The following is a 7,740-nucleotide window of genomic DNA, read 5'->3' as shown; positions in this document are numbered from 1 at the left end:
CTAAAATAAAGAAAACAAGTTACATAATTTTTATTCAAAAAGTTCAAAAGCAGAGTATGGGGACAGAAAGATTAAAACATAATCCAAAATCCAGCAGTGTAAATCACCTCCTAGAGCTCAATGTCCAGCATTTGGAACTCACTTTATAATCTAGCTCCAAAAGGCTTGGGCAATTCCATTGCTCCAACTCTGCCACAAGCAATACACATGGCTGTGGCTTCTGCGTGCTGACCTTATTGTCCCAATGAAGCATAATTTCATTTGCTTCAATGATGCTGATCTCTTGCTAATTACAGCTGATTTTTCAGCCCCAGCTGAACAGCTCCATTGTCCCTGTTGTATCAGTCAGCCTTTTCTAAAGGAATTGAATTGATAGAATGAATACAAACACATGCGGACGCACGCACTCGCACACACACACACACACACACACACACACACACACACACACCACGGAGTCAGGGAGTGATTTGCTACACCAGTTTTAAGAATGTGGTCCAGGTAGTCCAACAATAGCTTGGAATGTCTCACAATGGAAAGACTGGGAAGCTATCTGGTAGTTGCTCAGTTCAGGAGTCTGGATGTCTCAGCAGTCTCAATCTGGAGCTGGAGTTCTGTGGGGTTGAAGGAGGGATTCCTAGACAGCTGCTGATATTCAGTCTGTGTTGGAATCATGAAAAATTTGGACTTGATAACAGCTGGGTCAACAGGATAAATAAACTTTAAAATGAGAATGAGGGTAAGTAGGCAAAAGGCCAAGTACTCTTCTTCTGAGTCCTTTTATTTGGGCTGTCAGCAGAAGGTGTGGCCTGGACTTAGGGTGGGCCTGACATCTTCATATAATATGATTAAGATATTCCTGTTAGGAGTGTCCAGCATCTTAGGTTTTCATTGGTTCCAGATGTAGACAAGTTGATGACCAAGATTAGCCATCATACCTTTGAAGGTCAGGTTTTACTTCAGTAGTACTGGTCTCTGGTTAATCCCAACTGAGTCTTCAGCCCCAGCTGACCAGAAACCACAGATTACTAATTTTTGAGTTAATGAATTAATTTGAATTTTAAAATGCATTCCCTTTTACCTCTTCTTAATATATTAATAATATTAATATTATTAATTTAAAAAGTATCACATAAGCATCCTATCAATCTTTGCCTCCCTTGGAACCCTCACAAGCCAGGCCTTCACTGTCTGCATTAGTCTCAGCATTTTTATCCTCTATGTTCCCATGGGATGTCCTATTAAGCTTGAAGTCCCAATGGCTTTCCCAGCTCTAGCTTTCACAATCCTCCCCCAAACACAACACGATGACATTGATCGCAGCAACACTCCATTCCAAGTACCAATTTCAATTCTAGGTTGCATTTCTGTTGCTGGGATAAAACACTCTTAGTGCTATTTACTGGCTCACTAACTGGCTTATAGTCAGTGAGCTTTCTTATACAGCCCAGTCCACCTGCCTCGAGATGGTACTGCCCCAAATGAGCTGCATCTTGCTACGTCAATTAGCAATCAAGAAAATGCTGCAGACATGTCCACAGGCCCATCTGATGCAGGCATCTCTTCAGATGAGGTTCTGTCTTCCAAGGGATTCTAGGTCTCCTCAAGCTGACAATAAAGAAAAACCAGGGTGCTCGCAATCGCTATTTATTATTCAACAATTTATTTACTTTTCACTTCAGCAATTTTAAATCTGAAAACATTTCCTCAAGTAAATTTACTATGAAGTTTTTTTTTTAAAAAATTTATTTATTTATTATGTATACAGTAAGCCTGCAGGCCAGAAGAGGGCACCAGATCTCATTACAGATGGTTGTGAGCCACCATGTGGGTGCTGGGAATTGAACTCAGAACCTTTGGAAGAGCAGCCAGCCAGTGCTCTTAACCTCTGAGCCATTTCTCCAGCCCCTACTATGAAGTTTTTGACCAGATAAGAATAAAACAATCCTGACTTAATTTTTTTAATAGAGTAGAAAGATTCTCTATTACTGTTTCTTTGAAGATTTCAAGTCATAGCCACAAAAGTGAAAATAACAGTCCAGCTTACTTACTGAGTAAAGTAAGCATGAGTGTGTGCTTTTAAGAAAATTTTGGTAATACCATCTTTCTAAAGGTTAATTTTTCATTTTCTCCAAAGGGATATGTCATTTTTTTTTGTTTTGCCTTTTTATTTCATTTTGTTTTGCTTTGCTTGGTTTAAATCTCTGTCTGAACTATATTTTTCTTACACACATAGAAACTTGATCTCAAAATTTTTAGCAGTCTTAATCTCCTCTACTCTCCACTCAAATTTTGAAAAGCATCTCCCAATAAATCTTGCTGAGAGTAGAATATCACACTTCCTTTGCTGGGGACTCTATGTTCTTGACCCACAACTTGATTTCAGAAGTTTGAAAGTTACTTTCATTTGCTGTTTCAAAGTCAATGCATTTCTCTGTTCCCTTTTCTTAAAATCATAAGTGCTATTTCTTTTATTATTCATGTTTCCGAAGTTTTGCAGCCAAAGATAAAGGTGCAAAGGGCATATGGCAGCACTCTTTGTAGGAAAGGTACAGCTGTATTGGATTTGAAGTGGACTTTAATCCCTTCCATGTTTAGACCGAGAAAACAAATGGCAGTGCCACCTTGCCATTCTCATGGAGAATGTTTATGCTTTTTTAAATACTGCTGTGTGACCCTGGAGAAACCCTCCCAACTCATCACATAGACTTCCTTCACATCAGGAAGAAAGGCCAGCCACTGTTTTCTTGAACTGTCCGGGTATACCTACCATGTCAGCCTCTTTCCTACAATGATTGCCCAATATGGAGAACAGCCATCTTCATTTACTTCCAATCTGTATCATTTGGCTGCTGTACCTAATGCCACTCCTTCAGTAGCTCAAGTAATAGACCTTAATCCATTTCAATGGCCTCAGAGATTTTTACAGATGGGCACATGATCTAAACCTAGCCAACATGAATGATTTTAAGAACTTCCATTAGAACTGATGAGGCAGAAGCACTTTTACCATTGGAGTTGCTAAAGTGAGATAAACATCCCAGAGCTCCTGGGGGACTGTTAAGATTTACAATTGAAGAAGAAAAAAAGAAGAAGAAGACAGAGAAGAGATGTACTGAGAGAGAGGGACAGAAATGGAAAGACAGGATAGGATACAGTGGAATACAGGATAGAGGGAACCAATCATAAGACCAGAAGCTAACTTGCTTTGCTATCCCATTAGTGAGCTTTCTGCTACTATGACAGAATACCAAAGGCAATCAACTTAAAAAGAGGAATTTATTTTTCTCTCATGGCTTCAGGGATTTCAGTCCATGATCACTTGGCCCTCTTGCCTTTTCTACTGTGGTAGTGCAATACATCATAGTAAAATCACAGGTAAAAACAAATGACTCAGATCATGGTAGTCAGCAAGCAAAAAGAGAGAGATGGAAAAGGATCCCCATGCCTCCTTTTAGAGCATGCAACAGTGATAAAAGTCCTTCCATAAAGCCCCACTGCCTAAAGGCTCTACTATCTCCAAACAGTATCACAGGGTAGAGACCAAGCTATAAACATATGGAACGTTGCCGGATACTCAATACTCAAGGTGTACCACTGCTTTAACATTGCCAGTGATGTCTTAGGACAGGTACATTCATACCCTTCAATACTCTGAATTTTTCAAGAGAAACACACATCCTCAATCAGAATTCAAATACTTTCTCAGCAAGAGTTTCTTAATTGAGCCACATAGTTGTCACACAATGGTTTAATGACTAATTTTTAAATATACCCTAGAATAGTATACAATTAACTATTTTTTCAATGCAGAAGAATGGAATTCATTGCTGACACACAACACATGCCTACAAGTATTCATACTTAATTTGTTCAGACACCAACCCTCCTTGGAAAAATCTACTCTTTTCTCTGGTGTCTAATGACTTCAGCATTTTCACATATAAAACGTTTCCATTCCTCCCTCTATTACATACATTTCATTTGTACACCCCAAGCACTACCACCTAAATCTATTTAGCCCCCTAGACTCTGTAAGTACAAGTCTGAGCTCAGCTTTTTCCAAAAAGAGCTCTCTGAATTTCCTAGCTCATTCAGCTTCACTGGAAAGTGGATGGCTGTCCTAAACTCATTTCTTATCTTGTGCACCTTAACAATATTTAATTTTATAGAGTCTAACTTTCTTAGTGTTTCTTACACTTATACCCTCATTTCAATCTCTGTTGTCAACACTTGGATTAGGTTCATATCCAAACTATTTCAAAAATCCCTTACATGATTTCTTCTTGATATGGGTTCTCTTTCCAAGGAAAATATGAGCCAGAGTTGGGATTCAAACAAGGTTTGCCTTTATAACAATCGTCTTCCACTGTGCACAGAGCTTCATAGCCTTAGCCTGAGTGCATCTATGTGATGGTTAACTGGTTGTCAGTTTGTTAAGATGTTAGAAGCATCATGGGAACAAATCTCGCTGGCATGTCTTTGAAGAATTATCTAGATTAGGTTAATTGATGTGTTAAGGCAGACTTTAAATATAGTCAGTACCTTTCCAAAGGCCAGGGTCCTAGACAGAATGAAAATGAGGAAAAAAAGAGAAGAGTAGATATGTCTGGTGGTGGTGAGGCATGCCTTTAATTCCAGCGTTTGAGAGGCAAAAGCAAGAGGATCTCTGAGTTTGATGTCAGACTGGTCTACAGAGTGAGTACTAGAACAGCCAAGGCTACACAGAGAAACTTGTCTTGAAAAAAAAGAAAAGAAACCCACAAACAAAAATAAATAAATAATAATAAGAAGAAGAAGACTGTATGCAAGCATTTATGTCTCTGTTTCCTGGGGGCAGATGCAATAAAAACAGCTGCTTCAAGCTCCCCAACATTTCCTTCCCTGCCATGATTTACTGTGTCCTCCAGTTAAATGAAAAACAAAACCTTTCTCCCTCAAGTTGCTCTTGTCAGGTATTCCACACAAGAAGGAAATAACTGATACATCTACATTAAGGGTTTTCCTAACTTATTTTTTTTGTGGCAGAATTTGGTTTAAAACATGAGAAAAAATCATGCACAAATCAAATACAAAAATAGAAAACACAAACTGCAAGTACAACAAAAATTATTGGTTGTTAAGAGAACAAACACCTCAATGCCATGGCAGTGAGGTTCTTCATGATCTGCACCTCCACAGAATATTGCTCCCAAATCACAGATGAGAAGACTGAGGTCAACTAAGAGTCCTGCTCATCTTTCTAGTCTTGTGGTTTAGTTCCCCACTCCCCCAACTCACACACACACACACACACACACACACACACACACACACACACACACACACACATCTGTTTACTTCACTGAAGACCATGTATAAATTCTTATTCTAGAAACTTTATATCATTTTTTGACACATTTAAAATTTCCCTGTGGTCTGAACTTCACTATCACTTCTTCCTCCTAGGAAATTTTACAACATTACATTTTCTGTGATCACCTACTCATTTGTGATTAGCAAACTTGGACACCATCTATATATTACTTTTGGACAACCAGTCCTGGAAAAAATTAGGATGTGTTGGCAGCCTTTATTTTAACTCTCCTTTGAATAACTGTACTTTTGTTCAAGAAGTCACAGATTTTTACCCAAACTCAACTAATTAAATAAGCAAATTGTATTCCATTGTATAAACTTTATAATTGTCTCTATAGCTATCCATAAACTGGAAAGGAATTTTGTAGGTATATATTTCCCACCCTATCTCCTCCATCCCTGAGACTCATTTTAGAGGCAAAGATATTTTGAGATTAAGATTGTATCTCTCTACAATGAGGGGCAATAATGAGTCAACAGATTAAGTACTAATTCTGAAAGTTTAGCATTTGCCTGACAGAAAAGTAAACAGACGAGCACCCTCCAAGAGCACAGGAAGTAAGGCAAGCAGAGGGAAGCAGGAACATATAAACCAATATTCTGTTGAGGAGACAGGAACAAAATTCTTGACAATTTTGCTTAGATTAAGAATAATAAATATAATCTTCCCAAAGAAAGTTATGACTTTGACGCCATGGCCATGTCTGAGCTCTGAGCATGGAGTCCTTCCTGACCTAGGTGTCACCTGCATGAGGATAGCTCTGGAGGAGACGGGAAGAAAATTCTTGAGCTGCTGACCCAAAGGGAGAGACTTGGCAAAGTAAAAGTAAGAAAAAATACCTTGAAAATAAGGATGTGGCTGTATCTTGGGTGTGCAATGCTACACTGTAGTATGGCCATCATGGTTTGTCCGGATGTGAATGTCTAGGAATGCATTTTCACCTCTCTTCCTCCTCCAGAGCCATCCTCATGCAGCTGACACCTAGGTCAGGAAGGACTCCATGCTCAGAGCTCTGACATGGCCATGGCATCAAAGTCACAAGCTTTTTTAGGGAAGGTTATATTTATTGTTCTTAATCTAAGCAGAATTGTGTTAATATATTTTATTCCAAATGTGTTTTGAAGAAATGTTTCTAAGTTCATCCCACCAAAACAACAAGTATCCAATATTTTAAAATTTCCATCAGAATAATATTCCAGGGATAAAGCGATGAGGGAGTGAAGGAGATGAAGAGATGAGGGGATGAAGGCATGAAGGATGAGGGGATGAAGGGATGAAGGATAAGAGGATGAAGATATGAGAGGATGAGAGGATGAGGGGATAAGGATATGATGGGTTGGTAGAGTGCTTGTCGTCTAATCATGAAGACCTGAGTTTGATTCTGAGAATCCAAACAAATACATAAGGGATGATGGCACACATCAAGAATGTAGAATTGGGTGATCTCTGGAGCTCACTGGCCAGCCAGTTTAACTTGATTGGAGAGATCCTGATCAACAAGAGACCCTGTCTCAAAAGAGGTGGACAGCTACCACAAAGTTGTCCTCTGGCCTCCATGTGAACACTCACTGTGCTGGCTAGTTTTATGACACCCCACAAAAGCTAAAGTTATTTTTGTAAGGGGACCCTCAGTTAAGAAAAGTTAGAAAAACTAGCCTGTGGCAATATTTGTTTTGTTTTCTTTTGTCTTTGATTGATGATGGATGTGGAAGGGTCCAGCTCACTGTGGGCAGTGTCATCCCTGGGCTGGTGGTCCTACATGCTATAAAAATACAGGCTGAGCAAGCTATGGGAATCAAACCAGGAAGCAGCATTTCCCCATGGCCTCTGCAGCAGCTCCTGCCTCTAGATTCCTGCCCTGTTTGTGTTCCTACCCTGATTTCCTTCAGTGATGTGTCGTGCTATAGAACTGAGGGCTGAAATAAACCCTTTTCTCCACAAATTGCTTTTGGTCATGGTGTTTTCTTACAACAGTAGAAACCCTAACTAAGACACTTCACACATACGTGTACACGTATGTGCACATGCACATCCATACACAAAAAACTTCTGAGACCCCAGGATACTCCAGAAGTGCAAAACCAACATAAATTGGAGTCTGGGTTTAAAACAAATGAGAACACAAAGTTGGGTGTGTATGAAAGGGAGGCAGAACTGGGAGGAATAGGGGGAAGGTATAAATATGATCAAACTGTAATGTATGAAATTCTCAAAGAAAAAAAACATTTTAAAAATAATTTTCAAGGAAAAAACAAATAAATAGAAAGGGGAAAAAAGAAATAACATTCCAGCATTAGTTTCCCCTCGAGACTTGCCTAGTAGTGTGAGCTATCCATCTTCTGCCCTGTACTATTGGATGAAAGATGCTGTAGCACATTTCC

General features: G+C 39.2%; 1 long non-coding RNA gene across 1 annotated transcript in view; it reads right to left on the bottom strand.

Annotated features, from left to right (window-relative positions):
- The window catches only part of LOC128096414 (uncharacterized), a 55,785-nt gene that overhangs the window by 28,677 nt on the left and 19,368 nt on the right, over nt 1-7,740 (bottom strand). The gene's annotated exons all lie outside the window — the stretch shown is intronic.

Source organism: Peromyscus californicus, unplaced genomic scaffold (genome assembly GCF_007827085.1).
Source record: "Peromyscus californicus insignis strain IS unplaced genomic scaffold, ASM782708v3 Scaffold_5__1_contigs__length_169319896, whole genome shotgun sequence".
Taxonomy (NCBI): Eukaryota; Metazoa; Chordata; class Mammalia; order Rodentia; family Cricetidae; genus Peromyscus; species Peromyscus californicus.
This window is presented reverse-complemented; position numbering and strand designations above follow the sequence as displayed.